Here is a 26,861-nt window from a genome sequence, read left to right on the forward strand (position 1 = left end):
GCCCAATGATGTCACCAGACCCCCAGGCTGCATTTGTTAACGACGACCCCGCCCACTTTGGGTGAGCAGTTTAGCCCAGTTTCCAGCAAGTGGGTAGATTTAAAATCAGCACCATCAAGCACCATCAGAATGGAGCAGATAAATGGAAGCACCACCACTTGGCAAATCCTCCCCAAGCCACACACCATCCTGACTTGGAAATATATCACCATTCCTCACTGTCGCTGGGTCAAAATCCTGGAATTCCCACCCTAACAGCACTGTGGGTGTACCTACACCACATGGACTGCAGCAGTTCAAGAAGGCAGCTCACCACCACCTTCTCAAGTGCAACTAGGGATGGGCAATAATTGCTGGCCTAGCCAGCGACACCAAAATCCCATGAATAAACAAAAACAAAACATTTTTATGAACGACATTTCACACATTTCATTCAGGTCAACGCATCGCAACTTGGGCACAAGTTACAAATTCCATTTTGAGATTGGCAATTTGGAGATTGAGATCTCAGCTAAAGGTAGACACTGTAAAGAGATGAAAGCTAAGTGGACATAAAGCGAGGTGAATAGTAATTAAAACTTTATCAATACAAACACAGATTCTATCAACAGAAGTCACACATGTCGATAATGTTTGCCTCCTGGAACTCAGACTGCAATTCTTCTCTGCCAATGAGGATGGTTTCCAATCTCCATTTGTCTCTTTGATAATTTTTTAAAGGCAATTGGCAAAATCATTCCAGAATTGCACTAAGCGAAGTGGCTGCAGAGATAGTGGAGGAATTGGTCAAAATATTCCAGAACTCACTGGATTCCGGGAGGGTCCCAGCGGATTGGAAAACTGCTAATATGACGCCCCTGTTCAAGAAGGGAGGGAGACAAATAACAGGAAACTATTGCCCAGTCAGCCTAACATCTGTCATTGGCAAAATGCTAGAGTCCATTATTAAGCAAGAATTCGTTAACACACAGAAGACAGAGAGTCGGGATTAATGGGTCTTTTTCAGGTTGGAAAAACATTACTAATGGAGTGCCACAAGGGCCTCAATTATTTACTATCTATATTAATGACTTGGAGGAGGGGGCAGAGTGTAATGTATCCAAATTTGCTGACGATGCAAAAATAGGTGGGAGTCATGTTGTGATGAAGATGTAAGGAATCTGCAAGGAGATATAGAAACATTGAGGGAATGGGCAAAAACTTGGCAGATGGAGTTTAATGTCTGAAAGTGTGAGGTCATGCACTTTGGTAGGAAGAATCAAAAGGCAGACTATTATTTAAATGGAGAGAGACTCCAAAAAAGTGCAGTACAGAGGGATCTGGGTGTTCTTATGCATGAAACACAGAAAGTTGGCATGCAGGTGCAGCAAGTAATTAAGAAGGCAAATGGAACTTTGGCCTGTATTGCTAGAGGGTTGGAGTTTAAAAATAAGGAAGTCTTGTTACAACTGTATAGGGTGGCATAGGGTGTTAGTGAGGCCTGGAGTACTGTGTACAGTTTAAGAAAGGATATACTGGCATTGGAGACTGTTCACCAAGCTGATTCCTGGGATGAAGGAGTTGACTTATCAAGAACAGCTAAACAGGTTAGGTTTTATTCATTAGAGCTTAGAAGAATGAGGGGTGATCTTATTGAAACGTACAAGATTCTGAGGGGGCTTGACAGGGTAGATGTTGAGAAGATGTTTCCATTAGTGGGGGAATCTCGAACTATGGGACATAGTTACAGATTAAGGGGACATTCATTTTAAACTGAGATGCGAAGGAATTTCTTCTCTCAGAGGGTAGTGAATGTCTGGAATTCTGTTCCCCAGAGAATTGTGGAGGCTAGATCACAAAGTGTTTAAAGAGGGGGTAGATAGATTTTTGAAAGATTGGTGAGTTGGCATGAAAGCGGAGTTGAGACCCAGGGCAGATCAGCCAGGAAATTCTTTTTTGTTTTTGTTTTGGATTTCCAGCATCCGCAGTTGTTTTTTGTTTTTACCTCTGTGTTTAATTGACTGCCACGCCTCTTCATGAAATGCCTACCTTGAAGAAGTATTGCTCTGTTCTCCGACAGGATTTCTGCCTGTCTCTTCTGCCTTGTTCACCTTCATTGCTTTCCATTTCTCTCCTGGTGTTTGACAAGGTGTTTACTAAAACCCGCTTTCACAGCCATATTTCCTTTCTCAGTGACTGTCTCCTTCTCCGACTCACTCCACATGGATTTCAACTGAAATTCCATCCCTCTTGTTTCGAACCCACCCAGGATTACAGGTATCTCTGGGACATAAAACGTTTCTCGGACTGCTGTTTCCGTCGCATCCTGAGATCCACACTCAGTGCCATGCGCCACCATATGAACACACTCGACCTCTCCCTCCAGCAGCACCGCCGCACCCTTTTTCAAAGCTGCGCGTGCCCCCAGTTTCATTTAATTCTTCGTCTCATCCGACGCCTCAACAAGAAACTTTTTCTCTTTCTCTCAAGTGCTAAGGAACGCAAGCTCCAACAACTCATCGACACCAACACCCATCTGGGACACTCCACCCCTGCTTGTCCGTCCGTCCCCACCCCATCTTCCAATCCCAGCCCTTGCCGCGTATTCACTATACCCCCTGACCTTCCCCTCTCCGATGCTGAACGTTCAGTGCTCAGCAAAGGACTTAGTTTCATACCCTTAAGCTCTCATCTCAATGAATTTCGGGCTTGGCACAATGCTGAACTCTTCTTCCGCCGTCTTTTCTCCATGCTCACTTCTTTGGGCAGGAGTCCTCTCCCCGTTCAACGGATCCTTTTACCCACCTCCAATATTCTCCCTCCACCTGGACCCCTCCCTCTGGATTCTTACCTTCTCTTGATCTTTTCATTGAGAACTGTCGGCGTGACATTAGCCGTCTCAATTTCTCTGCTCTTCTCACCCATTCTAATCTGTCTCTCTCTGAACTTACTGCACTCCGTTCTCTCAGGTCCAACCCCAACATTGTCATCAAACCCGCTGACAAGGGTGGTACTGTTGTTGTCTGGTGCACTGACCTCTACCTCGCGGAGGCTGAGCGTCAACTCGCAGACACTTCCTCCTACCTCTCCCTGGACCACTGAACATCAAGCGATTGTTTCCAGGACTGTCACTGACCTCATCTCCTCTGGAGATCTTCCTCCCACAGCTTCCAACCTGATAGTCACCCAACCTCAGACGGCCCGCTTCTACCTCCTACCCAGAATCCACAAACAGAACTGCCCCGGCAGACCGATCGTGTCAGCCTGTTCCTGCCCCACGGAACTCATTTCTCGTTATCTTGACTCCCTTCTTTCTCCCCTTGTCCAGTCCCTTCCCACCTACATCCGTGATTCCTCTGACACCTTACGTCACATCAACAATTTCCAGTTCCCTGGCCACAACCGCTTCCTCTTCACCATGGACGTCCAATCTCTCTCCACCTCCATCCCCCACCAGGATGGTCTGAGGGCCCTTAGCTTCTTCCTTGAACAGAGGCCTGAACAATCCCCATCCACCACTACTCTCCTCCGTCTGGCTGAACTTGTTCTCACACTGAACAATTTCTCCTTTAACTCCTCTCACTTCCTCCAAATAAAAGGTCTGGCTATGGGTATCCGCATGGGCCGCAGCTATGTCTATCTCTTTATGGGGTATGTGGAACATTCCTTGTTCCAGTCCTACTCTGGCCCCCTCCCACAACTCTTTCTCCGGTACATCGATGATTACTTCGGTGCGGCTTCATGCTCTCGTCGGGACCTGGAAAAATTTATTAATTTTGCTTCCAATCTCCACCCCTCCATCATATTCACATGGTCCATCTCTGACACTTCCCTTCCCTTCCTTGACCTCTCTGTCTCAATTTCTGATGATAGACTGTCCACCAATATCCATTACAAGCCTACCGACCCCCATAGCTACCTCGACTACAGCTCCTCACACCCCGCTTCCTGTAAGGACTCCATCCCATTCTCTCAGTTCCTTCGCCTCCGTTGCATCTGTTCTGATGATGCTACCTTCAAAAACAGTTCCTCTGACATGTCCTCCTTCTTCCTTAACCGAGGTTTTCCACCCACGGTGGTTGACAGGGCCCTCAACCGTGTCCGGCCCATATCCCACGCATCCGCCCTCACGCCTTCCCCTCCCTCCCAGAAACATGATAAGGTCCCCCTTGTCCTCACTTATCACCCCACCAGCCTCCGCATTCAAAGGATCATTCTCCACCATTTCTGCCAACTCCAGCATGATGCCACCACCAAACACATCTTCCCTTCACCCCCCCCAGCGGCATTCCATAGGGATCGTTCCCTCCGGGACACACTGGTCCACTCCCCCATCACCCCCTACTCCTCACCCCCCACCTATGGCACCTCCCCATGCCCACGCAGAAGATGCAACACCTGCCCCTTCACTTCCTCTCTCCTCACCGTCCAAGGGCCCAAATACTCCTTTCAAGTGAAGCAGCATTTCACTTGCATTTCCCCTAACTTAGTCTACTGCATTCGTTGCTCCCAATGCGGTCTCCTCTACATTGGAGAGACCAAACGCAAACTGGGCGACCGCTTTGCAGAACACCTGCGGTCTGTCCGCAAGAAAGACCCAAACCTCCCTGTCGCTTGCCATTTTAACACGCCACCCTGCTCTCTTGCTCACATGTCTGTCCTTGGCTTGCTGCATTGTTCCAGTGAAGCCCAACGCAAACTGGAGGAACAGCACCTCATCTTCTGACTAGGCACTTTACAGCCTTTCGGACTGAATATTGAATTCAACAACTTTAGATCTTAAACTCCCTCCCCCATCCCCACCCCCTTCCCGTTTCTTCCCCCTCCCTTTTGTTTTTTCCAATAATTTAAATAGATTTTTCTTTTCCCACCTATCTCCATTATTTTTAAATCTATAACTGTAATACCCTGTCATCAGTCTTCCCACCCCACCCCCACTGGAGCTGTACCTTGAGTGTCCTGCCATCCATTCTTAATTAGCACATTTTCTTAGATAATATCACCACCTTTAACACCCCTTTGTTCCTTTTGTCTGTGACATCTTTTGATTATCTGCTCCTATCACTGCTTGCTTGTCCCTACAACCACCACCCCCCCTCCAACTTCTCTCCCCCCACCCCACCCCCCCGCCCCCAACCTTAAACCAGCTTTTATTTCACCCTTCTCCTAACTTTACTCAGTTCTGCTGAAGGGTCATGAGTACTCGAAACGTCAACTCTTTTCTTTTCGGCCGATGCTGCCAGACCTGCTGAGTTTTTCCAGGTAATTCTGTTTTTGTTTAGGGCTTATAGTGAGATGCTAAAGCATTGAAATTAGGTTACCAATGTGCAGCGGTGGGAAACACAGCCCGCCATTAACGGGTGGAGCGGATGATTACAAGCTTGTTTCACGGCAGCATGAAACCAATTTGCGGCCTTCTCGTCACATTGACACCCAACGCCAATGGGATTGGAAAATTCCAGCCAAAGTGAGATTCATTGAAACTTTTGATTCCTTCCAGTAATAGATTCCCTGCAGTGGAATCATCAGAATAGAGCCAATTAAATCACAGATTGTATGTGAATGGTAGTGTTCACTGTTACTGCTACTATCTGCACTCTACAGAGCAAGAGTTCAATTCTGTCATGTGTCAATTCCCTTATTTGTGGTTGAGCAGTTTTGTATTAGAACTCAATTTGATATGACAGATCAGAAACATGCTGCCTGAGGGATGGGTAGCATTCTGCTGATCAAGAATTTGTTAAGACAAAAGATTCCTTGAGTTTAAACTATGGAAACTGGCTTAAGTGCCCAGGTTAATGAGGATTCAATGGGACTTTAGCACTGGAGCTCATGTGGCAGCTGGGTGGGGTGGGCGTGGGTGGGGGTCATACACTTCCAGAAGAAGGCATTTAAGTGTGGCACAAGTGGCCTATTGGGGAAAAGATGTTGGGCAACGGGTTAAAGATGAAAGATACCCATGTCTTCCATGTGGGAATCATTTTCAAATGAAGACTGTTTATCTTTAGTGCCAACCTTTATTCTTGGCCTGGACCTGCTCTTCACCGAAATAGTGCTATGGGACCATTTACATCCACCAGGCCCTTGGTTTAATGTCTCATGTATGAGAAAACTCCTCTAGTATCCACGGGTGTTGGATTAGCAGCACAGCCTGTCCTCCCTCTGCTGTTCATTTTCAAGCTAGAAGCTATACAATCTCAATGTTGAAGTTCTATCCTGGGTGTCTTACTCTAAGAGGAGATCTGGCAGGAGACAAAGGCCTTTCCTTCGAAGTACATTTATTGACATAATTAACTATATACAAAGTTACAGCGCATAAAGACAGAGTGACAGTCCCCCTCTTCAACTCTTCTCACACTTATCTCTCTGAGTGACATCAGTATGACATATCTCCTTCCGCACATGCCCAGTAGCTGTTATTAGAGTAGTGTTAGAGTTAATCCTTTGCTCTACATCTCCCCCCAAGTATTTACTCCAATATTATTATACATACATCCTCCTACACCTCCCCCAAAGTCTTTGATTTTAAAGAGATAGTCTTCTTAAAAACTTCCTGAACATGTGCAGAGTTCTTTTGGAGGTTGTTGAGGATCTAGCTTTCCGAAGTCCTTCCCTGAGGGTTGTCATTCCTTGTTTCCCTCATTGGTGGGTTAGTTGGCGTGGGGTTCTCCTGGGCTCTGGGTACGCAGCTCATTCTGCTAATGGTGTTCTCTTCATTGAAATCAAGCTATTCCTTTTTCTTCAGACAATACCTGCTTTTGTCCGGACCAGATATGAGCTCAGTTGTTATAACTTTTCTTCTGCACTACCTAGTCACTGCTGGTCTCTAATCCACACCATGGCCTGAATTCTACCCTCGGGGTGCGCCTGAAGTCGGTGTGGCCAGAAGCGGATGTAACACACGCTCCAGGCTGAGTTTGCGCTGTGAACACGACCCAGCGTGAAACGCAACTGCCGAATGTGTTTTCCATGCACGGGGGTGGGAACACATTGGGCGCCAGGTCCAATGGGGGACCCGGTAGAAAATGGACCCGGTGTAAAAATGGAAGGAATCTTTGGCCTTCAGAACAGCAGCAACCTCAAAAGAGGTGCTAATGCCCCTGTGACTGCAGAGATCAAATCCCAAGGAGTTGCACAAAAACCATTTACATTTCGAAGGCCAGGCTCTGGCCAATGGAGATGATCAGTCTGCATGAACAAAGGACCCTGAAACCTCCTTGGGTACATGCGCAGTAGCTATTATTAGAGTCACATTAGAGTTAAACCTTTACTCTACATTTCCTCCTAATGAAATCATCTGCTGCTAGTCAGTGACTACCTCCCAGTACTATATTAGATTAGTTTGTTAAAAGGTTGGCAACATCAAAATGGCTTTGTTTCTGTTCAAATGTCAGTATAAAATGGTGACTTGACCATTTTCCTACTTTACAGGTTACATATATTTTATTAGAATAAAATCTAAAATCTAAGCCAGTTGTCAACCAATATTCACTATAAGCCCACTGACTCTCTCAGCTTCCTTGACGACATTTCCTCCAACACCGCTTCCTATCAGGATTCTATTCCATATTCTCCAAGTTTCTCCATCTCCATTACATCTATTCTGGTGATCCCACCTTCCATATCAATGTTCCTGAGGTGCTTTATTCTCAACTCACTGCCATGCTTGACAACCATATTTGTTCTTTTTCCTTCACGTTTGCCCTCACCCTTTCCTTCCCAGACAGAAGCACGATAGTGTCCCCCTTGTCCTCACCTCTCACCCTACCACCTGCCAACATCCACATTCATATGAACATACAACTAAGGCCATTCGGCCCCTCAAGCCTGCTCTGCCATTTAATAAGATTATGGCTGATCTAATAGTAACCTCAAATCTGCATCCTGCCTATGTCCAATAACCTATCACCCCCTTTCTTACCAAGAATCTATCCACTTTTGCCTTAAAAATATTCAAAGACTCTGCTTCCACCACCTTTTCAGGAAGAGAGTTCCAAAGATTCAGGACCCTCTGAGAGAAAAAATTTCACCTCATCTCCATTTTAAATGGGTGACCCCTTATTTTTAAATGGTGATGCCAAGTTCTAGATTCTCCCACATCCACCCTGTCAAGTCCTCTCAGGATCTTATATGTTTCATTCAAGTCATCTCTTACTCTTCTAAACTCCAGTGGACACAAGCCTAGTCTATCCAACCTTTCCTCATAGGACAACCCGCCCATTCCAAATATTAGTCTGGTAAACCTCCTTTTAACTGCTTCCAACACATGATTCCGCTATACTCATTTTCACGTCTTGATTACCATATCCCTCCTTTTTTCTTCTACCAGCATCACTTTTGTTATTTAATCTCTCCTGCTTTCCACAGATCTTTCCTTTTTGACTTTCCCTCCCCCTTTCTCTGTTGCCATCATTGCTCAAACACTGATATATCTCTAACTTCTTCCAGCTCTAACAAAATATCACTGGCTTACAATGTTAGCTCTGTTTCTCTCCCCACAGATGCTGCCTGAGCTGCTGAGTATTTTCAGCATCTTGTATTTTAATTGGAAGCAAATAATATGATTAAAAGGCAGGTTCACCAGCTCCTCTTAGTGCCTCGATGGTCAACACAGGGCAGGTTGAACAATACCCAGGTGTGTTCTAAAGATTGCCATTCCCTCAGTGAAGGAAAACGTGGAAGGTGGAGGAAGGCTAAATGGCATAAAATTGGTTCAAATTAATAAAACCTCATAGCTGCAGGCACAAAAGAGGAATTTTAACTTGAAGGAGCCCATGGGTTTGGGAGGGGATGGGAAGTTAAAACCCCTGTAGTTAAAGACTCATTGGGAAGCTGTCTCCAAGTTACCAAGTAACCCCGGAGCTATCAATGTAACAGCAACCTATTGAGGAACAGCAGAGAATGTATAATATACTGAGAGGCTTTCTGAACATACTGAGAGAGTGCCAGCAGACACAATGGAGCAGTCCGCCTCAAGCATGAGTGGGATGATATCACAGGGCAGCATCAGAGAGCTCTCCATTGAAGCAAATAGTATTAGTGTGTTCAAAAAACAACTCAAGGTGACTGTCAGAGGAGGCAGAGCTGTGATCAACAAAAAAGTTTGGCTGTTGAACCAAGTGATGTTTTCCTTTTGGTTAAAGGATAGGCTCCACAGAGTTAACATAATGGGCACTGTGTGGGCATCACGCTTTCCTGGATAGGTTTTCATTTTGGAGTTTCATCTCCTCAGTTTAGTTTCGATTCACATTCAGGAAATGACTTCAAACGATACATTATGGGGCTGACAAATGAACTGATAAACAACAAACCAAATATTCTTCTTGATCAGCTCACCATTCCAAGTAGACTTGAAGCTGAGAAAGGAACACATTTTCCATCTGATCAGCATTATAACGTAAAGATAACAGGAATTTTTTTAGTATTGAAATTTGCTTGTGGAATTGAACAAGGAGTTGTTTTCAGAAAGAAATTAGCATACATTACAAAGCATTTAAAACTCGTCACAGAATCACACAGTGCAGAAGAGGCCCTTCGGCCCGTCGAGTCTACACCGACACGTGAGAAACACCTGACCTACCTACCTAATCCCATTTCCCAGCACTTGGCCCATGGCCTTGAATGTTATGACGTGCCAAGTGCTCATCCAGGTACTTTTTAAAGGATATGAGGCAGCCCGCCTCCTCCACCCTCCCAGGCAGAGCATTCCAGACCGTCACCACCCTCTGGGTAAAAAAGTTTTTCCTCACATCCCCCCTAAACCTCCTGCCCCTCACCTTGAACTTATGCCCCCTTGTGACTGACCCTTTAACTAAGGGGAACAGCTTCTCCCTATCCACCCTGTCCATGACCCTCATAATCTTGTAGACCTCGATCAGGTCGCCCCTCAGTCTTCCCTGCTCCAACGAAAACAACCCAAGTCTATCCAACCTCTCTTCATAACTTAAATGTTTCATCCCAGGCAACATCCTGGTGAATCTCCTCTGCACCCCCTCCAGTGCAATCACATCCTTCCTATAATGTGGTGACCAGAACTGCACACAGTACTCCAGCTGTGGCCTCACCAAGGTTCTATACAAATCCAACATGACCTCCCTATACCTCGATTGATAAAGGCAACTGTCCCATATACCTTTTTCACCACCCCACTAACATGCCCCTCCGCCTTCAGAGATCTATGGACACACACGCCAAGGTCCCTTTGTTCCTCAGAACTTCCTAGTGCCATGCCGTTCATTGAATACTTCCTTGTCAAATTACTCCTTCCAAAGTGTATCACCTCACACTTTTCAGGGTTAAATTCCATCTGCCACTTATCTGCCCATTTGACCATCCCGTCTATATCTTCCTGTAGCCCAAGACACTCAACCAGTCTGTTAACCACTCGGCCAATCTTTGTGTCATCCGCAAACTTATTAATCCTACCCCCCATGTAGTTTTCTATGTCGTTCATATAAACGACAAATAATAGGGGACCCAGCAGAGATCCCTGTTGTACGCCACTGGACACTGGCTTCCAGTCACTAAAACATCCTTCTGTCATCACCCTCTGCCTCCTACAACTAAGCCAATTTTGAATCCACATTATCAAATTACCCTGTATCCCTTGTGCATTTGCCTTCTTTATAAGTCTCCCATGTGGGACTTTGTCAAAGGCTTCGCTGAAATCCATATAAACTACATCAACTGCACTACACTCATCTACACACCTGGTCACCTCCTCAAAAAATTCAATAAAATTTAGTAGGCATAACCTCCCTCTGACAAAGCCATGCTGACTATCCCTGATCAAACCTTGCCTCTCCAAGTGGAGATAGATACTCTCCTGCAGAACTTGCTCCAATAATTTCCCTACCACTGATGTGAGACTCACTGGCCTGTAGTTCCCTGGCTTATTTCTACAACCCTTCTTAAATAGCAGAACCACATTAGCTGTTCTCCAGTCCTCTGGCACGCCCCCGTGGCCAGGGAGGAATTAAAAATTTGGGTCAGAGCCCCTGCGATCTCCTCTCTTGCCTCCCTCAGCAGTCTGGGACATAAATCACCCGGACATGGAGATTTGTCTACTTTTAAGCCTGCCAACACCTCCAATACCTTGTCACTCCCTATATCAATTTGCTTAAGAACCTCACAGTCTCTCTGCCTGAGTTCGATACCTTCATCCTCATTCTCTTGGGTGAAGACGGACGTGAAGTATTCATTCAACACTCTAGTGGTGTCCTCTGGCTTCACCCATAGATTGCCCCCTTGGTCTCTTATGGGCCCTACACAAAGCTGGAATTATTTGTTTACAGAGAGAGGGTGAGGTGCTGAATAAGACTGGTAATGGTCAGAAACAGATCTGTTCATTCTTTATATTATGTAACAATTCAAATTCAAATTAAAATGTTTCCAATTGGACTTCATGGATGTACAAAATTTAATTTGCATTTGATATTTGTATTCTGTCAATACCCTCAGGTCGTTTGCACTTTCTGAAGAGAAAAAAATTTTCTGGCCCATTGTAATCTAGAAAGGATTTACTAATGGAAAATGTTGTCTCTTAGCACTTAAATATGTTTAAACCAAAGCAATCAGAACAATAAATCAAATGGAGAACACAGCATGAACTGAGATGGACAGGAGTGAATGTAACATGGAATGTATTATTGTTAACATGTGGCAGATGATGTGTGCCTGGTGGATCAAATCACGAGGGAAACTTGGTCATGTTATCACAATGGTTTTGCAATTTGTATTTATTTCAAGATGTGTGCCCTGAATTCAGAAGTAATAAGTCTACCAAGACTTCAGTGATTTTTAAACAACTAAATTAAAAATTTATTAACAGAAGCAAATATTTCAAGCACATACATATGTCTACAAATTACTACTATAATAACTCCTAAAACCCCTAATTAATCTGGCTTCTAGTTATACCCCCATTAAGGCAATGGTTAAAAAAATAGATTTTAAACAGCTCCAGCAAGTTAGCACAATACCTTGGACAGTAGAATTCAAAGCGGCTTTCCCAGCTTCGGTTTCTATAGGTAGCTGGCTGAATGCACAAATACTGGAGGCTTCACACACTTCTGTTTGATCTTCCCCTTTCTCCTGACACATAGCCTCATTCTCAAAAGCCAAATTACTCGCTGAAGATAACCCATCCTCTGACCTGCCCTCGTTAGTCACAGTGTTAATGTGGCTGGTCAAGTTCAGTTTCTGGTCAATGATAGCCACCAAAGATTCTCTTGGTGGGAGATTCAGTGATGATAACACCATTGAATGTCAAGGAGAGATAGTTGGAGTCTCTCTTGTTAGGAAAAATCATTGCCTGGTACTTGAGTGATGCAAACATTAATTGCCATTTATTAGTTCCAAGCAAGAATGTTGTCCAGGTCTTGCTGAATGTGGGCAGGGTCTGCTTCATTATCTGAGGAGTTGCAAATGTAACTCAACACTGTGCAATAATCAGGGAACACACCCATTTCTGACTTTTTGATGAAGGAACGGTCAGTGATGAAGCAGGACACTTGGCCTGGGACAATGCCCTGAAGAACTCCTGCTGGGATCTCACAAGTCAAATTGCAAATCCTCAGTGAGGAGGACGACCCCCATCAAAATTCAATTCTTCAGGGTGCAAGGATAGGTATTCTGATTACGACCCATGTTTTCTGAAGCAGATTTGTTTAATTAGTAATGATCAACAGCCATCAAAAGATGGTGCTGGAGTTCAACTGCATACCTTGTAGTTTAAATAACAAGTTAGTAATTTGAAACTGTTTTCAATTTAATCATCTTCTACATTTAAAAATGTATTTTGTCCTAAAATTGAATTTGCTTAAAGATGCATAAATATAATTAAAGATTAATGTTTATTATAATGAAATATTGGATTTCTTACGGTTTATATCACTGTCTTATTTTCCAGTAAAGTTAGAGAAAGAGACAATTCAACCTCAGCAGTTCCACTCGATATTGTGAAATGTTCACAAATTCTGATGTGGGGCAAAATCAAGTACATTGACTATTAGCTTATAACTGATTTGTGTATGAAGTTGGCACAAGATTTCTGTGAACATTTAAAGGTGTCTGCACAAGGCACCATGATTACCTATGTTGATAATGCAAGAGGCAGGGTTGTTTTGTCCAGATACAGCATGAAAATGGTGCACAGCTTCTGTAAAAGCTATATCCATATACCAATCTAGACTTTGTACTATGTAACTGTGTTTATGTTCACTATGCCACTATTGTTTTCAAGAATTGTCCTTCTTAATCTTGACTTTAGGGAATCCCATTCTCCAACAATCAAGACTCTTTGCCTGAGTCTCCCAAATCCCTGTGATTGGCCACCTTCTCACCCCGATTACTCTCTTTCTCCGATTCTAACATGGACTATTCTAGTCCCTTAGATTCGCCAACCGTTTTCCCCACCAGGAAGCCACTGTCAATCAGGAAACCGATTAGTGATACTCCACGCCCTCTTTTCAGATATACAACCACGGCATGTGAGGAAATCCTGACTTCCAGGTTTCCTGTGCATTCAGGACACACCACCAACACCCAACAACTCCTGGTCAGTCACATGAGTAAAAAATTCAATGCATGGCCCCATGATAAGGTTGGTTGCATCGTAGATATTGAGAAAATATTGTGGTGAGAAGAAGCAATCAGCACAGTCTTAAGACTAATCAATCAAGAAAGCACAGAAACAATTGTGAGCCATTCAGTCTTTGTCCTCTAGTCTCTCAAAACTTGTGTTGTAGAGAGACACCTGAGGACTCCACTGCTTCTCACTGACAGTAAAGGCCTATGTTGTTCAATCATTCCACTTTATTGCTCAAGGATCAATTGATCTTCTTCCCTGTCAGATTACTGACAAAATAGAATCTAGTTGCATCCCTTCTATGAAATAATTATATTGAATAATATTAGGCACACAGACAGGAGAAAGTCTTCTAATCCTTTGACAAAATGGAAAAGATCTTTTGCAGTTTATCTGGGTTACAAGTATTGAATCTTTCTTCCAAATATGAATTTACTGTTACTGTGTTCATACAGTGCAATGTGCAGAACAGGTTACTGTGGGCTGACAAAATCACTGAAATCAGTGTTATCATCTGCACAGTGTTATATATAGCTAAAGGATATTTTCCTATTAAATTAACCATATTGCACAATGCTGTTAAAAGTCATATTTGTATTCTCTGCTTTGTTTAATAGTTGCGGTGGGGTCTCCTATAGGGCAGACTCAGACTAACACTGCATTATGTCATTACTGCTCTTAAAGTTAATGACCCATTCTGCATATATATCGGACATTGTTTGTAACCAGATGCCAACAAAGGGTGACCGGTAGGGGCTATGCCACCTTCCCACCTCCACCCTGATTAAGTCTGTGTCGGGAAGGGCCATCGGTGGCGGACTTCCCATCCCACTGCCAATTAATGTCCAATTAACGGCCTCTTCCCATGGTGTTTGTATTCAGCAAAGGCGGTGGGTCTGTCACAACACTGGGAGCAGTGCAGGTTGCATGTGGTCTCTCGGGGGGAGCCCCCTGTTCAAAGGCACTCAGTGCCTGATCAAGGGAACCAGCATCAGGAAGGTATGATGGGGTGGGCCCGCTGAGAGCCACACCTCTGCCCTTCTGCTGACCCCCTACATCCAGCCTCCCCCACGAATCCCATCTGCCATTACTCAGCTTTGCCTGGGTTGCTCGGCGATCCCAGATCTCCTTGTGGATTTTTTTCCCACACCATGCACGAGAGCTGCTGAACTCTGATTAGCCAGCAGCTCTCATTGGGTCTGTTCCCGATAGTTTCTGCTTTCTGCTCCCCGGGGTCCTGATCCCGTAAAAGACCCACTGGTGGCCTGTTAATTACCTGACTGGCTGGTAATCTGGCAGCCCTTCCGACAAGGAGGCAGTGTGGGTCCCTTGCCAACTCTCCAGCCAGCGGCCAAGGCCCCCATGACATCCATAAAATTCCCCCCTTCATGTCCGAAAACATGAAGGGATTGCTAATACCTTTGGTTTGAAGTGTTTTTGAAGATTGCAAGATAGAGACAAACTGATGTTGAATTACGAACTCTCCTTTTGAAGTGCAGAGATTTGAGCAGATTTTTTGATCGACGTTTATGGGATGTGAGTGTCGCTGGCTCGGCTGGCATTTATTGCCCATTCCTAATTGCCCTTGAGAAGGTGGTGGTGAGCTGCCTTCTTGATTCACTGCATTCTCTGTGGTGTAGGTACACCAACAGTGCTGTTAGGGAAAGAGTGACAGAATTTTGACCCAGTGATAATCAAGGAACCGTGATATATTTCCAAGTCAGGATGGTGAGTGACTTGGAGGGGGACTTGCAGGTGGTGGTGTTCCCATCTATCTGCTGCCCTTGTCCTTCTAGGTGGTAGTGATCGTGGGTTTGAAAGATGCTGTCAAAGGAGCATTGGTGAGTTTATGCAGTGCATCTTGTAGATGGTACACACTGCTGCCATTGTTCATCAATGGTGAAGGGAGTGAATGTTTGTGGAAGAGGTGTCAATCAAGTGGGCTGTTTTGTTCTGGATGTTGTCAAGCTTCTTGAATGTTGCGAGAGCTGCACTCATCCAGGCAAGTGGGGAGTGTTCTATCACGCTCCTGACTTGTGCCTTGTTGAAGGTGGACAGGCATTGGGAGCCAGGAGGTGAGTTACCCACCACAGGATTCCTATTCTCTGACCTGCTTTTGTAGCCACAGTTTTTATATGGCAAGTCCAGTTCAGTTTCTGGTCAATGGTAACTCCCAGGATGTTGATAGTGGGGGATTCAGTGATGGTAATGCCATTGAAAGTCAAGGGACGACAATTAGATTCTCTCTTATTGGAGATGGTCATTACCTGGCACTTAAGTGGTGCAAATGTTACTTGTCACAGGTCTTGCTGATTTGGACATGGGTTTCTTCAGTATGTGATGAGTCGCGAATGGTGTTTAAAATTGTGCAAATCATCAGCGAACATCCCCACTTCTGACCTTATGGTGGAAGGAAAGTCATTGATAAAGCAGCTGAAAATGGTTGGGCCGAGGCACTACCTTCAGGAACTCCTCAGCAATGTCCAGGAACTGAGATGACTGACCTTGAACAAACACAACCACCATCCTTTGTGCTAGGTACAACTCCAACCGGCAGAGAGTTTTCCCCCGATTCCCACTGGCTCCAGATTTGCTAGGACTCCTTGATGCCATGTTCAATCAAATGCAGCCTTAATGTCAAGGGCAGTCATTCTCACCTCACCTCGGGAGTTCAGTTCTTTTGTTCATGTTTGAACCAAGGCTGTAAAGAGATCATGAGCTAAGTGGCCCTGGCGGAGCCCAAACTGAGCATCAGTGAGCACGTTACTGCTGAGCAAGTGCTAATTGATAGCACTGTTGATAATCCCCTCTGTCACTCTACTGATGATTGTTATGATCCCAGCTGCTGATACTACTGGATAAGCCTAATCCCAGGATGGAACCCAGTATGATTGATCCTAACTTTTATTTTTTGTTTAGATATGTGGAGCATGGCTACTGAGAAGTGGCACAGGAGTCAGCTGATGAACATTTAACAAAAGAACAAAGCATTATTAAAAAATAATTGAGGAACTATAGTACAATACTCCTTCGCCCACAACCTATAACTTCATACATATATACAGATTTGAAAGGATAACACTAGTTACCAAACATATCTTATACTCTAATGTTCATTGTAAGTACACAGCCCATTTAATCCAAAAGGCAACCTGCGGTCAGACACAGCACTCTCTGAAACCAAGTGACAGATACCACCCAAAACAGATCTCTCCTCAACTCCCTGCCATGCACCCCCACCTCACCCCCAACAGATGCTTGTCACACCGCAAGCCAAGCAGTCTCACTGAACTCCCTCTTTTACACAAGGGTTTTCAATCTCCACTCTCCAAGAACTCATTTCGGAATCTTCTCCCAAAGAACACTTTCTATCAGACGTCTACCGCAAGGTTCGACCTCCAGGGTTTTGAACTCTCCTTTCAATGTTCTTCCCCTGGATCACCATGTGCATTCAAACTTCCTTCCATGCCCTCCCTCTCAAATGCTCTTCTGTGCCAAAAGCACCCCACTGCTTCACATGCCCACAGCAAAGAGTTACAGACCTTCAGCTGTCTCTTTGGACCTATAGGCTTCTCGCTTTAAATCTGCTTCCTGCAGCTTTCTTCTCTTTAAGCCTGAAGGTTGGAGCCTTCCCCTCTGCTCCATACTTTCACTTCAACAGAACAGATCCTTTTTACAGATTCCTCTCCTTTCTTTGACTATAACGTGTTCTTGTGGCCCCTCCTTTCTATCTCACTCCTTGGCCTTGGGACCATTTGGTTCTTTTGGAAAATCTTCTCTCTCTGCAGGTCACTCTCCCAGTAGACTGCTGACAACTTGGCATTTCCGTTGAGATTCAGAGCTCACTTGACATTCACTGTTACTTTAACTTAAGAGGAACTCATCAAACATTCTGAAACTTACTTCCCTCCGAAGTCTGCTGGTAAATCAGTTAGAGAGAGACTTAAACTGCTCCCTTCATCTTACAACATAGAGGGCAAAGAGGATGCAGCTGAGAAGAGGAGGAATGAGGGCAATGAAAAATGGAAACCAAGGAAGGGAAGAGCATGGAAGGGAAGAGGTGGAACCAAGGACAGAGGAGAACTGAGGGAGGGGAGAGGGAGAACTGAGGGAGGGGATATCAAAAACTGAGGGAGAGGAGAGGGGGAAATAAGTGAAGGAAATTTGGGAACCGAGGGATTTACTCTGGATATTTCCTGTTAATTGGTTGCTGATAAGCTTTTATTGGCTTTCCGCCAGCAAGAAGCCTCCTCCAATGACAAGGCAAAATTGTGGGGAGGCAGTATGACATCCTTCTCTGCAATTTTTCCAGTCAGCATCCCCCACCTCTGAATCCTTGGGAAAAATCGCCACATATGTCAAAGGAACTTTGATTCAAACAATCATAACTCACTAAACAAGCAATAGTAATACTGAAAACACTCTGATTCCCCTCATATCTACCAATATAATACAACAGCTCCCTGATAGTCCATTTACAACTGCTAATAGTCGGTATAATGCCCCGATACCCTGTAACAAATAATAATCCTATAACCTGGTGATATTCAACCTGAAAACAGAACACAAATCCCCCGAAACTGCACAAGCTGAGAGCCAGGATCACCTGGGTAAAACACTGTACAGCTACCCAGCTCTGCTTAACAGCAGAGGTGTCCTCAGGCTGCAGCTGCGGATGGGATAGAATCTGAAATTCTTTGGTGCAGAGAAGAAGACTCATCAATTTGGACACATCATAATACAGTAAAACAATCAAGTCAGAGGGAATACAGATGCATTAAGTTTCAAGGGAGCAAGACAAGGCTGGATGGCCCCTACTTTAATGCCAGGAGTATTACAGATAAAATGGGTGCGTTAAGGGTGAGGATTGACACATGGAATTGTGATATCGTAGCCATCACAGAGATGTGGTTGAGGGAAGGGCAGGGTTGGCAGCTCAACATTCCGGGATATAGAATCTTCAGGCATGACAGGGGAGGTGGTAAAAGAGGAGGAGGCATTGGATTATTAGTTAAGGAGTCAGTTACTGCAGTAAGAAGTGATGATATCTTGGAGGGGGCATTGAATGAAGCTTTGCGGTTAGACCTTAGGAATAAAAAAGGGGCACATTTTTAGGTGTTTATTATAGACCCCCAGGTAGACAGTGGGAAATTGAGGAGCAAATATGTGCACAGTCTGTGGTGGTGCGTGAAACATTAACAATAGTATAATGATTTGAGGTGATTTCAACTTTCCCAACATTAATTGGGATAGACATAGAGTCAAGGGCTTGGATGGAGCGGATTTCTTGAAATGTGTGCAGGAGAACGTTGTAGTTCAATATGTAGAGGGTCCAATAAGGGATGGCGCAGTGCTGGATCTAATTCTGGGGAATGAAGACGGACAGGTAGCTGAGGTGATGGTGGGGTGCATTTTAGTGATAGCGACCACAACATGGTACAATTTAAGCTTGTTATGGACAAAGAAATAGACAAGTTGCAAAAAAATGTTTTGGATTGGGGGAGAGCGTATTTCAGTAAAATAAGGCAGGATCTGGCCAAGGTAGACTGGGAACAGCTACTTGTGAGGAAATCTACGGAAAAGCAGTGGGGGGCATTCAAAAAGGAAATGGGGAGGGTACAGGCTCAACATGTTCCCTCTAGGGTGATAGGAAGGAGTAACAAGCCCAGAGAACCATGGATGGCCAGAGATATTCAGGATACGATGAGAAAGAAAAGAGAGGCCTTTAGCAGGTACAAGGGGAGCAAATCAGCAGAGGCATTAGTGGAGTACAGAAAGTGCAGGGTGAGGCATAAGAAAGCAATTAAGAAAGCAAAGAGGGGATATGAGAAAGCTCGGGCTGGTGAAAGTAGGGGAAATCCCAAGATATTCGATATGTATACCAATGGGAAGAGGATAACCAGGGAAAGAGTGGGGCCCATTAGGGACCAAGGGGACAATCAATGGGTGGAGCCAGAGGACATCGGTAGAGTGTTGAATGAATACTTCACATCCATCTTCACCCAAGAGAATGAGGATGAAGGGATGGAACTCGAGGAGAGAGACTGCGAGGTTCTTGAGCAAATTGATATAGGGAGTGACAGGGTATTGGAGGTGTTGGCAGGTTTAAAAGTGGACAAATCTCCAGGTCCGAATGATTTGTGTCCCAGACTGCTGAGGAGGCAAGGAAGGAGATCGCAAGGATGCTAACTCAAATTTGTAATTCCTCAAGGGGACACATGTACAAGATGAGGGGCAGGAGGTTTAGGGGCAATGTGAGGAAAATCCTTTTTAACCAAAGGGTGGTGACGGTCTGGAATGCTCTGCCTGGGAGGGTGGTGGAGGCAGATTGCCTCACATCCTTTAAAAGTACCTGATGAGCACTTGGCACATCATAACATTCAAGGCTATGGGCCAAATGTTGGTATATGGGATTAGGTAGGTACATCAGGTGTTTCTCATGTATCGGTGCAGACTCGATGGGCCGAAGGGCCTCTTCTGCGCTGTGTGATTCTGAGTGTCACTCTGACAGAGAGAAAGAGAGAGAGCACTCCAACCCAGAAGGAAAAAAACAGTAAAACCTGGGGAATAAGAATACTGCTCTGAACTGCTCTTGCTTACCTTAAAATGGAACACCAGTAAAATAAAAGTTCTGGTCCAAACTGTTTATTCCTTCTGGGAAAGTTCTCCGGAGACCTTGGCCCAAGAGTTTGAGAGGAGGGCGCAGGTTTCCATAGGGAAGAGGCGGATCACCCTCTCTCCACCATTCCCCAATCTCCATCTCTCCCGAGACTCGAGTCTTCCTCTCACCCCAAGCCCTCATTCCTATCTCTCCTCCTAAGCCTCCATTCTCCTCGAGTTCTGATTCCCCAGTCATGCCCCCTTAACCTCAGCATCACCACAATATCAGAGACCACCGGATTTCCCATTTGAGAAGGGCCCCATTCTCGTCGCGATTTTATCTCCCAGGTTTTGAGGAATGGGCGGTTTCTATAATCAGGTGAGGAAAAGGCTGTGGTCAAGATTCACTTTCCAGTTTCAATTTCCACTTTCACTTTCAAGCAGCAATTCCTCGAAATCATGTGATTCCCGAAGCTATAAAAATATCTGAGGAGCCAAGTTTTATCCAGTGTTTCACTGAGCGGCTACCTGCAATCAAACTCGGTACAACCCAGATCAGCATCATGAGGTTAGTGATCGCAACACTTTACACAGCATGATTACATGCCTTGGCTTGTTAAATAATCGTGACAGTGATGTCCCAATATTAATGGGGAGACAGGACTTGGGGGCAGGGTGGGAGACAGCGGGTCATGACACACAATATAGTGGATGTGAGAATGACTGATGTCTACAGGGATTCCTCATCATTTTACTTCCGAGTTTCATATTTTCAGTGCCTGTTAGATGGGAGTGAAGCGGACCCATGTGGCGCGGTTTCACCAAGACTATTTAAAAAGCCAGTTCACATGCGGGCAATGGGGGAGCAGGTTTGCACTTCGCTACATTGCGTTGGAAGAGGTACACACTGAATTATGGCATGAAAACTTTTTCGAGTTATCAACAGTCACAGATTGCAACTCGTTTGAGTACAATCGCAGTTCTTGGTTTTTCGGGAGTGGGACATGAACCCACAACCCTATTATTCAAAGGCGAGGGTGCTATGAACTGAGCCACAGCTGACACCTCCATAACAATCACAGATTGCAACTCTTTCGAGTACAACCACAGTTCTTGGTTTCCGGGAGTGGGACATGAACCCACAACCCTATGATTCAAAGGCGAGGGTGCTATGAACTGAGTCACAGCTGCCACCTCGAATTATGGAATGAAGGAGGACAAAGGCTGCAGCCAGGTCTAATGAGGCGCCCCTGGATGCCTTTGGAATCCTCCGAGCAGCGCTTGTTACTCCAGCCCCTCTTGTCTTCGATGCTGCACTTTGTTGAAAATAACCCTTATCTCCCAGTAACCACTCACAGGGTCCTGAAGAGATGCAGCACCTGACATTCCTCCAAGGATAAAGGCATCAATGTAGCTGCCTGGGAACCAGCACAAACTGGCAAGATGTGCTTCCTGTGATTACAGACCAACAGGTCTGTGCCCAGATGCCTCTGTGGATCCAACTGATGATCCCCTGGACCTGAAGGAATCTATCACTGGTGACAAAGCCCAATGCCCTCTATGCCTGCACTGGTTCCTTAGGGCTCCCTTTGCCAATCTCAGCTCCCCAGGTGATGCCAGCTTCCCCACATCCCTCGCAAGAGTGTCAGCACTCACTGTTCACAAATACAACCCTGTCAGCACCAGCAATGCCAACTCTGTGTCACTGTCTGAGCAGCTGAGCAATATTCCCTCTTTCTTAAATATGTTGACCATTATCCCACATGACTCCCTGATGTGTCCCAGACACTGCATGTTCCTCCCAGTTAAAAATTCTGCAGGGCAGAAGCCTCTAAATAAGCTCAAAAATGAGCTCGACAACCAGTTAATTGGAGGCTATTCCTGCTCCCCCACCCCCCCACTCCCCCAGCCTCACTTGGAAAATCACATTGAATTCCTGAGGCACCAGACTCCAGTCACATCCCTCAAAAGTGATTCTCAATGCACACCTGCACACGGCCACTCCCCCATGGGCAATTCAAAATCCAACCCTTTCTTCCCATTCTATCTCCAACAGGGAACAGCCCACCCTCCCAGTGAGAATACATGCAGCAGTCCCAGCTAAGTTCCAGGGGGTGGCAGTGTGGGGCTATTAGTTGCACACGTCATTACTGTCCAAATGGGGTGTACATTTTTATAAAAGTCACATTCAGGGATCTTCAAGTGAATGCTGTCTTACAATAAGATGCATAATTTTTGGGGAGTGTAGGCGTGAAGGGGAACTGATTTATGATAACTAACTCAATGAAATTTCATGTGAGAAGAGGAAGTGTAAGTTTCTAGGAGCTCAGAACGCTGGGAGAAATGGGGATTGGGGTAATTCATAGGGTATGGAATCAATACATGTAGGATCCCAGGATCTGGAAATACCTTGAGGCAAGTCTTGGAGTTTTCTAGGATAATTAATTGGTTAGCAGGTGGGAGACAGAGAGTTGGGGTAATGGGTGTGTACTCTAATTGGCAGGAAATGATTAGCGGTACCCTCAGAGATCAGTGCTAAGGCTCAGCTTGTCATTATAATTATATATCCATGCCTTGGATCAAGGAGTAGAAGGCTATGTGTCCAAGATTGTTAACGGCACTTTGATGGGTGGCACAGTAAATAGTGCAGATAGGATTAGAAAACGGCAAGGGACATTGTTAGTAGGAGATAAAAAGGAGGGATGGTAGCACTAATGGTTAAAGAATCAATTCCAGTTGTGAGAAGGGATGATATACTAAATGGCTCAACAAACGGGGCTTTATGGATTGAGCTTAGAAATAAATAAGGGGCAGTCACACTACTGGGAGTATATTAAAGACCCTCAAATAGTGAAAGGGAGATAGAAGAACAAATATGTCGGCAAATTTCTGCTTGTAAGAACAAGAGGGCAAAAATATTAGGAGACATGAACTGTCCTATATCAATTGGGATTCAAACAATATAAGGGGCACTGAGGGAGAAAAATTCATGCAGTGTGTCCAGGAAAATTTTTCAACCAATTATTGACAAACCCAACGAGAGGAGATGCAATTCTAGACCGAGTCTTGGGGAACGAAGAAGGGCAAGTGGGTGAAGTGACAGTTGGCGACCATATCGGGGACAGTGATCACAATTTAGTTAGTTTGAGCATTACCATGGAAAAGGACAGAGATAAGGCAGGAGTAACAACCTTGAACTAGGGGAAGGCAAATTTTGCTGAAATGAGAAGGGACTTGGCTGAGATGCACTGGAAGCACTGCTGGAAGATAAAACAGTGGAAAACCAGTGGGAAGCACTAAAAAGCCAGATCCTAATTGTACGAAGTAGACATTTCCCCTACAAAAATAAGAGTGGTGCTGCCAAATCTAGAACTCCCTAGTTGTCTAGAGGAATACAGGGGAAGATCAAACAGAAAAAGAAAGCGTACAATAGGCACAAGGAACTAAGCACTGCAGACAGCCTAGACGAATATAAGAAGCAGGCATGAAGTAAAAAAAGAAATAAGGAATTCAAAGAGAGGGCATGAAAAAAGATTAGCAAGTAAAGTTAAAGATAACCCAAAGATGTTTTACCAATACATTAATGCTAAAAGGTTAGTTAAGGAAAAAAAGGAACCTATCAGAGATGAAGATGGAAACTTGTGTGTAGGTACAGAGGCTGTGGGAAGGGTTTTGAATGAATATTTTGTCTCCATGTTTACAATGGAAAGGGAGGATGTGGATATAGTAGTCAAGGAGGAACACTGCGAGATATTGGACGGGATAGGCATAAAGAGAGAGGAAGTACTCGAAGGGCTGAAACCCTTGAAAGTTGATAAGTCACCAGGGCCAGATGGATTGTTTCCGAGGCTGATGAAGGAAGCCAGGGAGGAGATAGCAGATGCTCAGAGGATGATTGTCCAATCTTCACTAGATACAGGGGAGGTATCGGAGGACTGGAGAAATGCAAACGTAGTTCCATTGTTTAAAAAGGGATCAAAGGAAATGCCACCAATTATAGGCCAGTTAGTCTTACATCGGTGGTGAGCAAATTAGTAGAATCAATCCTGAGAGATAGGATTAACTGTCATGTGGAAAGGCATGGACGAGTCAGGGATGGTCAGCATGGATTTGTTAAAGGAAGATCTTGCCTCACAAATTTGATTGAATCGTTTGAGGAAGTGACAAGAAGGGTTGATGAAGGTAGTGCAGTGGATGTTGTGTACATGGATTTTAGCAAGGCATTTGACAAGGTCCCACATGGCAAATTGGTCAGGAAAGTAAAAGCCCATGGGATTCAGGGTAACGGAGCAAACTGGATAAAAGGTTGGCTTTGTAACAGGAAACAAAGTGTAATGGTCGAGGGATGCCCTTGCGAATGGAAAGTTGTCTCAAGTGGTGTTCTACAGGGCTCGGTGTTGGGACCCTTGCTGTTTGTGTTATATAATTAACGATTTGGACGTGAAAGTGGGGGGCACGATTGGGAAATTTGCAGATGACACAAAGATTAACCGAGTAGTGGATAGTGTAGAGGATAGTCATTATCTCCAAAACGATATAGATGGGTTGGTGGAGTGGGCGGTAAAGTGGCAGATGGATTTTAACATAGAGGAGTGTGAGGTCATACATTTAGGGAGGTCAAACAATTACAGGGATTACAAAATAAATGGGAATATACTAAGAGGGGTAGATGAAGTGAGAGATCTTGGCGTACAAGTACACAGGTCCCTGAAGGCAGCAGTTCAAGTAGACAAGGTTGTAAAGAAGGCATATGGAACGCTCTCCTTCATTGGCAGAGGTATATAATATAAAAGTAAGGATATAATGTTGGAATTGTATAAAACATTGGTGAGGCCACAACTGGAGTATTGCATGCAGTTCTGGTCCCCACATTACATTAAAGACGCCATAGCTCTGGAGAGAGTGCAGAGGAGGTTTGCAAGAATGTTGCCAGGGTTAGAAAAGAGTAGCTACGAGGAGAGATTGGATAGGTTGGGGTTATTTTCCTTAGAACAAAGGAGGCTGAGAGGTGATGGGATTGAGTTGTACAAAATTATGAGTGGACAGGATAAAATTGTTTCCCTTGATGGAGAATTCCAGAACCAGGGGACACAGATTCAAGATAAGTGGCAGAAGGTGTAGGGGGAACATGAGGAAGAACTTTTTTTCGCAGAGGGTAGTGGGTGTCAGGAATTCTCTGCCCAAATTGGTGATAGAGGCAGAAACGTTCAACTCTTTTAAAAAGTACCTGGATCAGCAGTTAAAGTGCTGTCAGCTGCAGGGCTATGGGCCGGGTGTAGGAAGGTGAGATTAGAAAGGCTCCTGGGTGTCCTCGGGCTGGCATGGACAAGATGGGACAAAGGGCCTCCTTCTGTGCTGAAATTTTTCTATGGTTCTATGTTGGATTAAGCGAGTGGCAGATAAAGTTCAGTGTGAGGAAATATGAGATTATGCGTTTTGAGGCTAAGAACCATCAGAATATTGTCTCAATGGTGATATGTACACAGTTGCTAAATCTGGTGGACAAATAGAATAAATAATCAGAGATGTTAATGCATTATTGGCCTTTATCTCAGTGGGGCTAGTATATAAATGATACAAGTTATGCTACAATTGCTTAAAGCACGAGGTAATACATATGTTCTTTACACAAAAATTAATGGAAATCTAGAACATTCTCTCCCAATGAAAATTTCAAAAGTGAGATTGATAGACATTTGTTAGGCGGGGATATGAAGAGTTATGGAACCAAGGGGTAGTGGAGTTGACATAAAGAACAGCCGTAATTTCATTGAATAGTGGGACATGTTCTTGTCTATGTTCCTATTAAGGGGTGATCTCAGATTTCAGCAAGCAGTCATGAACCAGTTGTTAGTTTTTGCTTGCCTCTTGGAGCATTACAGCATTCCAATGGTTTTTCCCTCTATCTGAGGGATGTGGGGCACGTCAGACTGCAATGGAATTGTTCCATATCCACCTGCTCTGACCCGCACACCTACTCAGCTATTCAGGCTTTGCCACCATTGCAACACTGATATTGCAACACTAAGAATGTCAGAGAGATATATGCATAAAACAAGTTTTGTTTTGTGTTTTCTTGCAGCAAGAAGGATTCCTTGAAAGCAAAACTCAGTCAGATTCAATGTCGCTTCACGTGGGCTCCACAGAAAGAAAACATTGACTTGGATAATATGAAGCAAAGATTAGAAGATTATTCTGTCACAAGACATGGGCGTCACCAGGCAGGCCAGCATTTTTAATACCCATCCCTAAATGCGTTTGAGGAGGTGGTGATGAACCACCTTCTTGAACTGCTGCAGTCCATGGTGTGCAGGTAGACTCACAGTGCTGTTAGCGAGAGAGTTCTAATATTTGGCCCAACAATTGGCAACGAATAATGATACATTTCCAAGTCAGGATGCTAAGTGGCTTGGAGGGGACCTTCAGGTGGTGGTATTCCTGTTTATCTGCTGGAAGTATGGAAAGAGCAGGAGGAAAGAGAGAGCAAGAGCTGAGGGAGAGCAAGCGCAGAGAGAGAGCAGGAGCATAGAGAGAGGAATAGCACGGGGAGAGAGCAGGAGCATGGAGAGAGCAGGAAAACAGGGAGAGCAGGATCATGAAGAGAGCTGCAGCAGAGAGATGCTGGAGCATGGAGATCGCAGGAGCACAGAGAGAGCAGAAGATTGGAGAGAGCAGGGGACCAGGGGGTGCATGT

General features: G+C 44.8%; 1 pseudogene across 1 annotated transcript in view; it reads left to right on the forward strand.

Moving 5' to 3' along the window:
• The window catches only part of LOC144695061 (interferon-induced protein with tetratricopeptide repeats 5-like), a 97,548-nt pseudogene that overhangs the window by 44,671 nt on the left and 26,016 nt on the right, over positions 1-26,861 (forward strand). The window lies entirely within an intron of this gene.

Source organism: Cetorhinus maximus, chromosome 20, assembly GCF_964194155.1.
Source record: "Cetorhinus maximus chromosome 20, sCetMax3.hap1.1, whole genome shotgun sequence".
In the NCBI taxonomy this organism is placed as follows: Eukaryota; Metazoa; Chordata; class Chondrichthyes; order Lamniformes; family Cetorhinidae; genus Cetorhinus; species Cetorhinus maximus.